The sequence below is a fragment of the Sceloporus undulatus genome, chromosome 3, assembly GCF_019175285.1.
Source record: "Sceloporus undulatus isolate JIND9_A2432 ecotype Alabama chromosome 3, SceUnd_v1.1, whole genome shotgun sequence".
In the NCBI taxonomy this organism is placed as follows: Eukaryota; Metazoa; Chordata; class Lepidosauria; order Squamata; family Phrynosomatidae; genus Sceloporus; species Sceloporus undulatus.
The window spans coordinates 223298326-223307823 of record NC_056524.1 but is presented as its reverse complement, the minus strand read 5'-3'; the positions used below and the strand labels follow the sequence as shown (position 1 = coordinate 223307823).

General features: G+C 39.5%; 1 protein-coding gene across 1 annotated transcript in view; it reads left to right on the top strand.

The window, feature by feature from the left end:
• The first annotated feature begins 1247 nt into the window (after positions 1 to 1247).
• Positions 1248 to 9498, top strand: part of BOK (BCL2 family apoptosis regulator BOK) — a 45166-nt gene continuing 36915 nt past the window's right edge. The window contains exons 1-2 of the mRNA XM_042456494.1: positions 1248 to 1265; positions 8023 to 8089. The gene's annotated coding sequence lies outside the window, so the exon portion shown is untranslated. The remainder of the gene's footprint in view (positions 1266 to 8022; positions 8090 to 9498) is intronic.

Genomic DNA, 9498 nt, shown 5'->3' with positions numbered 1-9498 from the left:
TCTGCTCCCTGTGGCTGTACTGTACTTAATCTGTACTTAGTCATTTGCTTCTGATTTCTTTTCTAGCCTGCCATTTTTGAGCTTAGATTGGACTGGATACATAAATTTTATTTATTAATTATAGTGAGAATTGTGTGGCTCTTTGGATGTTGTTGGATTGCAGCTCCCAGAATCCCTAACCTGAATAGCCATTGTTAAGAAATACAGGGAGTTGTAGTTCTACCCTATTTTGAGAGCTACATTAATTCCCACCCCTGGTTTATTACTTTTTGCCATGTATTTTAGGCCACTTCTGGGATTTGCTCCCACACAGCCTTTATGTAGGTTCAAATTTGCCAGGAAGCCCAACAGTATTGACAGATAAAACAAACATGCTTCTTTCTGGGAAGGCTACTCAACTGCATACTCTCCAACTGTCCTAGTTTGGCAAGGAAAATCCAAATTAATCCATTCCACTTTGTCAGCAGCTTTTAAAACATCCTGGTTTCTCTTCTTCCACTATCCCCCTTTGTCCTCAGCTTACTTACGTTGCTGCAAACTGAGTTCAGAATTCAAAAGCAGTTTGCATTCATTTAACCCAAAGAGGAGAGGAATGGAAGGAGTGATCTTATCCTTTACTGTAGACTCAGGCAAAAAGCAAACTGCTGGAGTTCTTCCTCATTAATAACTTTGCTGTCTTGACCATACACTGATGTTGTTTGCATCCCAGTATTTATCTGTGAAATGTTGGAGAATATACAACTGTCAGGAATTGGCTGATCACTCGCTTGTGTAGTGAGCCATGTTAACTACAACCTCTCAGGAAACAACCTTGATTTCATTTGCCCAAGCTGATGATGGCTATTTCCAGTTATAAAAAGGTATAAATCCCTTCTTTTTCTACCTTACAGGGAGCAGCCAAGTCTTCATATGGCTAATCTTGCCCTCAGTCCTGATTTTTGAGTTGTCTTTTGGATTCTGATCATTCTTAGTCATGTCTTGCTAGCTCTGGCTTCTCAGCCTTTCATGCCTGCTGCCTATGGCTTGGTTCAGAAATTTGTTTTCGAAGGGAAATGAAATAATTAAATCTTTGTCTTCTGAACTCCACTTATAAAACCCAAATTCATGAGTTAGTAAGACTAAAAATGGCTTGCATAGTTGCTGTGGTAACATATTAGCCTCCCACTCTCCCTCCAACCATTTTGCCCCTTGGTTGTATTGGAACTCAGTTCTTGCAGAAACTACCAGTCTTAAATGATGCATTTGCAAAAGATGGAACAGTAGAGGTAAGTATGGTTCATATGTCAATGAGATATTTGGGGCAAAAAAATGGCCTGAAAATTGCCTTCCAATTTTATTTTATTTTTATTTTATTTTGTTTGACTGGAATATCATCTGTTCCTGGTGACTTGTTTTTCACCATTTCTCATTGCAGTTTCCTCTTCGCTTTTTAGAATTTGGGGTTTATCTTCATATGGCTCTTTGTTCTATGTGTCCTTCATTTTATAATCTCTTTTATATAACTCCTCTGTGGATTGCATCCAACATCTTTCTATTCCTACTTGATCTTGAATTATGTTATTTTTATTGCCATAGAATGTCCCAGCGTACTAGAGACTCCTTAATTCCTTTTCTAAATCTTAAGACCTGAGTGTGAAGGAGTGAATTTCCAGTCTACGGCTTTGAAATGTTGTATTTAAGCACACTAAAATGTAGATGAAACATTAATGTTATTCATCCACTGCTCCAGAGAAAAATAATTTATTTGCAGTCTTTTTAGGATAGGACAAAGAAGCACAGCCACACTGAATCAACTGCATGCAGGTGCTTTGTTTCATCGAGCCCCCAGGGGGCAGTAAAATTACCGTATTTCAGGTTTCTCCTTAATTTTTTGTTATTTAGATACAAGAAAAATTACTTAACAATAGAAAGACAGTAATAAATAAATAAATACTTAAATAGTCAGTTTCAGAGCATAGGTCAGTCTAAGAATTACTGTCAAGATAATGGGGTGGAGACTATTGGAAAGGAGATTTCATCAGTCCATGGAAAATGTGAAGAAAACAGGTGGGGAAAACAAGACAAACATGTCTTTCCATCATGCAATGAAAGAAGTATTTAAAATATACAAATTAAATAAAATATTGTCAAATTAAAAAAAGAAATCTCATAGTCAGTTTCTTCCATTCTTCTAAAAATCTAATAAAGGAGACTTAAGTGTGCAAAAGCTTATACTGTACTACCAATTTTTCTCTCAGTGAATCTCAAAGGTGCTACAAGATCCCTTACCATACTGATCCAAACTAATACAGCTATGGTTTTAAAATCTAATGTAATGTTAATGTCTCCATGAGAGCTAAATTCCATAGCTTATTTTTCATTAATTTATTTGGAACCATTAGTTTATTGTTTTATTGGAATTTATTATTTATTCATTAGTGCCATTGATTAGTAGCCAATGGTGCACTCATGACATAAGTGATGTGCAGCTACAGTACATGTGCGGTTGGTGTGTGGTCCCTAACCCTAGAATTGGTGGCGGCATGGCACTTTGGGACTGTCTGTCCTGCACCTTTATCTTGTGCTTCCAGCAGTTGTACCTCTGAAGGTCATGAGACTGAAAGAAGGGCATCTCCTGTAGACCTGAGGCCAGGATTGTAGGCGGAGATATCATCTGTTAGACTACTAGACCAAGGCTGTATAGCACTTTCTAGCTCATAGCCATGAAAGTTCTAGAGCCTGATGTTTCAGGTAATGGACAGATGTGGAGAAAGGGTATGACTCAGGCGCGCTACAGACCGCCCAAAAGCAGGCGGTCTGGCACTGGCTCCATTAGCTACGCCAAGAAGCCCCAGCGGCCAGACTGCGAGGCTTCCCGGTGCAGCTAAAAAGGAGCGCCAAAATGGGGCTCTTTTTTGGCTCCTGGAAGTGGCGCCGCGAGGCGCGCACTCGCGGCATCACTTCCGCGGCGCCACATCTGGACGCTGTGCGTCCAGGACGTAAATATGGCAGCGCCCATGTGGACGCGTGCTGCCATTTAGTACGTGCTCCACGCATCCTAGGGAGAGGGGCAGTTAAGAAGTGAGAACCTTCCTAACCCTAGCACACCCCTTCCTAACCCTAGGACGCGCAGAGCGCGAACTAAATGGCGGTGTGTAACCCACCTCAGTTTTCCTTCAGTGATGCAGCATAAGCACTACACAACATTTCAGGGTAGATGTCACAGCAGATATTACAACAGAACTGAATCTTATACAACAGTTCCCTAGGTAGCTTATTTTTCTTTTTGCACCCCTTTAATTAGGTTGGTTATGCAATAAACTATGGTATCCCATTTAACCAATAATATAACAGGGCTTGTCTGTTTGCCTGTCTTGCATTGAAGCCCCACTGATTGCACAACTGTGCAGTGACCTTTTGAAAATGCCCTTAAGGCACTTGCTTGAAAAATCTATTCAACTAGAAAAATTAATACTGTAATTACTGAACTCCAGATTGCCAAGAAGCTCAGAACATCAGGAAAGTTGCTATAACTGCCTCTCCTTTCCCCGAGGCTGCTGCTTATGCAGATAGGGGAGGGATGAATCTGAAGCTGCTTCTCAATTCCCCATCTCTCACAGTGGTTTCACACATTTAACATTTCATTTATTTCTGTAGTGTAATTTAATACACTAGTGCAGAAGTGAAAATAAATTATTCCAATAAACATAATATTTAAGCTCCATTTTTAAAAAAAATTATGTTTTGCAGTTTTATTCCCAACTTTTGAACTTGTAAAAAATGTTCTCAAGAAACACATTTTTCAAAATATATTTAAAGTGATCCGTATGTATATAGTGGGACATGAGATTAAATAAAATATAAGCTAATTGAGAAAAATTGTAAGTTTCAAAACCAGTTCCAAAATATTAACATGAATTTTTCTCTACACACACCCAAAAAACATGTGTTTTAATTTGATTTTGTTTCTCATATGACATAAAATATTTATTCTTTCCCATTCTTCAGGCATGTATATTATCAATGCACTGGAAGTGTTCCTGTGTCTTCAACTGGTAGTGATAGAAACTGCCCAGAGATGGAGCTGATTAATCTGATCTATCTGGCCACATTGGCTGCATCCGCATTATTGTATGGCAATAGCTGTCACAATGTTTAGCAGTCAGAGAGAAGCCTTCCTCTATAAATTATCTTACAAATAAAGAGTGCCTGTTATAAGACCCATCATGGTATAGTAGTTTGAGTATTGGACTATGACTCTGAACACTAGGCTTCAAATCTCTACTCAAGCAGAAAAGCCCGCTGGGTGACCTTAGGCAAGTTGCACTTCTTCAGCCTCAGAGGATGGCAATGGCAAACCCCCTCTAAAGAAACTTGTCAAGAAAACCCTATGATAAGTTTGCTTTAGGATCATCATAAACCAGAAATTACGTGGAGACACGCAACAATAACAACAAGAATAATAATGATGACCTTTCTTTCCAGTCTTTTTCTCTCTCAGTCTCTCTCCTGTTGTCAGTATGATGTGTTTGGAACAGGGCTGGACTGGGACACTTTTTTGGCTTGAGGCAAAGCACATTACACACACAGAAGTCTACTAGAGTGATATTTACTCAGCTTTGGGCATGGGCATGGGACAGCACTCTTCATAGTACCTATGGAGAGCAAGGTAGCTTAGGGCCTGAACAGACAGGCCAAAATAAAGCTGCTTCAGGTCATTTTGGAGGTATGGTGTTTAAATGATGCATGCGTCCTAAGAGGTCAGAAGCTGTGCAAAGCTGCGCTCCAGTTGTTAGGGCTGGAGCGTGGCTTTGGTGCGGCTTCTGGCCTCTTAGGATGCATGCATCATTTAAATAGCATACCTCCAAAGTGACCTGAAGCAGCTTTATTTTGGCCTGTCTGTTTGGGCCCTTAGGTACTGGCAGGACAGACTACTAAACTTCCCTAGCACCTGATCGCTATTTGCCAGCATCTGTTGACGAGATTGTCCAGGTTCATAGAGTGGCCAGGGAGTGAGGACACAGAAGAGGGCCACAACTTGTGCAATGGGAGAAAAAGACACTGCTGATAACAATTATTTATTCACTTTTGTTCCCTCCACAAACTAGGATGCAAAGTGCTTATAAAAAATAAAACATACAGATAAAAATGCATACAAAACATAAGTAAATACATAGAAAACATTTTTGTTAAAATGCAGTTACACAGTGTAAAAAACAGTTAAAATAAATACATTAAAAAGGCAATAAAAATAGCAAAAACAGTCCATTCCTAAATTATTTGCCTGCTAACAGAAGGACAGCAATAAGGGATGCATTTTTGCTTCTGGTGTAAAGGAGTTCCAAACCCTGGGAGCAGCCACCAAGAAATATAATAGGCTAGCTGTTATGTTTTGCCAATTTCAAGCCCTGTAGATTAGCTGTTACTGGGGGCGTTCCCACTTGTGTTTAAAGCGACATAAAATGCAGCGAGTCATAAATGCAGCGATTTAAAATGCAGCAATTTTAAATTTGATCCCCCCCCCAATCGTTCCCATTTGTGTCGTTGTCTGTAAATATTCCGGGTTAAAGTACCCCTCTGTTGTTCCCATTTAATTTACATCGATTTATGTTAACCCGGATTAGACTTTCAGTTCGTTCCCACTGGCTGTCAATCAACATGACATCATCATGTCGTCATTTTACTGTGAATCAATTGTATTCGATTTATCCTAACCACCATTCCCATTTCTTGCCTGTTTTTACCCTCCCTCCTAATTTGGCGGGTTTTTCCCCCAAATTAGCCAATGAGATGCGTTTATGCGCATATCCGCCTACTTTGTTATGATCAGCCAAATATTCACTTAGAAGACAATGTTTTAAAATAAAAATAAATTTGGGGCTAATTACCTGCCTCGCGAGAAAGGAAGGCTCTGGAGGAAGAATGATAGAAAAAAAATATGGCGATGGCGAAGGAAAAAATGAACAAAGAAAAAGTTACACCCACAAACCGACCCCTCGGCTGTTGCTCTTCCCTTCGCCAGGATCCGGAATCAGACACCAATTCGTTCCCATTGTATTACAGCAAATCGTATCCCGGTTTTGAAAATAACCTGCGTTATAACCTACTATTTTTTTAACCGGATTTAAACACGTATAAATAGATTTATACAGTATAAATCGAATCTGAATTGAATCACTATGAGAACGATTCTGGGGTAATGCAGGTCTAATTCGGGCTTAGGTGGGAACGATAAGAACTTATGTCGAATCATGACACGAGTTTTAGTCTAGTGGGAACGCCCCCACAGATGAAATAAGATAGAAGTGGTTATGCATTGGGTAATGGATAGTAAATTTGTTGGGTAAAAAGTATTAATTATTTTTAGAGAAACTGTACTATAGCTCTCTGAACATAATGTCTGCAAACTACAAACAGAGATAACATCAGTATAAATAAATAAAAGCCTGCAGAAGAAACTGTGAACCCATCATGGACATATGGAATGCAGCCAATCTCTCCAGGTGCAAACCACCTCTGAAATAAGGCCTTACTTATGTTGAAGGGCAGGAGCCAGGGCCAGACCATTAATTCAGAGCTTATTTGAGATGCCATAAAACTCAGCACCCTATTGTCTGATGGTCAGATAAGAAGACATCAGGGATTGTCTGCACAAGCGAAAAGAAGTTTTTTTCACCCTGTTTTCAACCCTGTTTAAAATAATGCACATAGCCAAATGGGAGGAAACCGGAACCAGGCCCAAATACCAGAACAAAACAACTCCTAATTTGCTCTGGATCAAACTGGAAAGTGTGAACTATCACACCAGTGTGTGGACTGCACACTGGTATAGAGATGGGGGAAGAGGCCGGCAAGCTGCCAGCACCATTATTGCCCATAGTATTTTTTGTTGCTCACCCATTATTCTATTGTACATGTACAGGAGCAGCCAGCTGCATCATCAACCCATTGCTTACCCCATGAAGCGAAATTATGACATACACAACAGGTCACCAAAAATAAAATGGGTTTAATAAGAATATTAGCAAACTGGCTGGTCTGGTAGGGGCGCATGGGGGAGGGGAGGGAGAAGGGGCATATACTGGAGACTCCATGATTGGGCTATGCCATTGTGTGACATGAGTACACTGGCACCTGGCAGGGAGAGGGGTGCGCTGGGTACCTTTCCTCCCTGCCAGGCACTAGCTTACTCGTGAGTAAAATGCTGCATGGCAGGGAGAGAGGGTGCACTCAGTGGGGTGTCACTTGGTGCAGTGTACCCCCCCCCATGCCCCCCGCACCTCCTAATGATGCCACCGCTCCCCAGAACCTGCTTCATTCAGTACTGTGGCTGTAATTCTTGGCGCTGACAGAAGTTCCCAAGCACTTTTCAAAGGGAGCACCACACAGTGTTTTACTTTAATACAAAAGGGACATAATTAAGGTATATACCACCATGGCTAGATCAGGCATTTGGAGGAATGGGTGCAGCTGGCACACCCTAACTGTAGAAATGGACTCTGGGTCACTACAAAAATCTGAGTGCCCAGGGCCAGGACTGAATCCAAGAATACACCCAAACTGCAAACCTGTATCTTTTGAAAAGTGTCAACTAATTCAACCCAGGCTGTCTCTGTAGTCACTGATACACCTTTCAACGGATTAGGAACACCTATCTTGTCTGGATGACATTTCAATTTGTTTGTCCACAGACAATCCATTATAGATGACAGACATGAGATTAGAATTGAAACAACTTCTGTGGAGTTAGGTAAACAGAAGAAATGGAGTTGGATGCCACCAGCATACTAATATCACAGATGCTGCTGCTAAATTGCTCTTTCCACTGCTATTCTTCATGTTTGTGATTAAGGATCTTATCGCACAAGGCCAGTAAAGTGGTAGGATAACAGAATAGCAACACATTCTATTCTCCCTTACCACATGATATCAGTGCTGTTTCGTCAGTATAGCATTAAAAAAACACATTGCAAAAGCAATTACTTCTACTATTGGAAATAATTTGACAATGACTTTAATACTTTTGTCATGCATCATTTCCAGTGCAAAAGTTCAACAGCAGTTTTCTAACAGGCATCAAAACCATGGACTGGGTCTGAAAGTGCAAGAGGTAAGACTACAATCTCACTTTTGAGAAAAAATGCAATTGTAGCAGCAGAGGGGCTAATGTGATAAGGCCCTAAATGAACATAACTGTGCTTATCATCATGCTTTTTAATTGATAACTCAGAAGCAAAAAATAATCAAAATATGCATCTATAATCACTGTGCCAGACAGCTCCCACTTTTGAAGTCTAGCAAATTTGTGATATTTCATTTAGTTGGCAGACTAGGTGCCTGAGTCAAAATTTCCCTGCAAAATAAACTAGGCCCTACATTTAGCAAACCTTTTATAGCAGCGATCCCCCAAGTGATAAAAGACATTTGTTTGTCAAAGCATGTGATTTTTCACTTCCACGTATCTTGCATTAAAGGCTTTGTTTTGTTGTTTGCTCACTGGAAGATAACCGCAGGTTTAATTTGCAAGTCCAGTACTGAGGCATCTATTTCTGAGGGAATCCCATTGTGGGAGGTGAAATGAGTTAATTGTAAGGAATGCATATTCTCCTTAACATCTAATTTGATGATTTGATCTTAGAGCAAGCTAATTTTTTATTTAAGTAACATTTAAGTAATAAATTACAGCTAAACCAATACATGCTTCCCCCAAATGCCTTCTGAAGTCCCACAAACCTATAGCTGGCCTTCCTTACTACAGTAGATTACACTTTCCACTTTTTCATATGAGCTTTTAAGATTTAGTAGTGAAGTTGCGAGATTTGGAGAAATTAAACATACAGTATAAGAGTGATTCTTCAATATTAAAACTGTTATAATTCAAGAATAGTCTTAAATATAGCTTGGAGATGTCTTTGTCTAACAGATGGAAAGTATACGTGACCTAACCATATACTCTTAGCTAATTACGTTTAAAGACAGCTGGTAAGCATATGCTTCTTTAAATAATCATATCTATAGGCAGATGAGAGATATATGTTTTTTAAGTAAATATAATCTGCTGTGAGTGTTCTATCTGTCAATTGTAACTATATATTGAATTATATGTAATGGGCAGAATTACCCTTTAATGACAGATGTTAGTAGAGTGTCTTTCCAATAACTGGATGACGTAATGGGTTGCCATAAGTATAAAAGAAGTGAAGAGTTATTTGTTTGGGACAGACATATTTGAGTCTTGTCTCTTGTGTGTCCAAGCTTGCTTTGATTTTTCAAAACCAAATAAAGTTTTTGTTCTTGTTTAAAATCCTCTGGTTTCTTGTTCAGTTTTTTGACTAACATATTGAGCAGGAAGGAATATCTGCATTTAATTTTTTACAGTTCCCGATTTCAGTAGGAAACCAGTGTTTTATAAAGAACTATCAGAAATGTTTGTAACTCTGTCAGCAAGCCTATTTCTAGAAACTATCAGGATTAGAACTTTATAAATTGTATAAGCAGATTCATTTCTGTCAGCTCAGA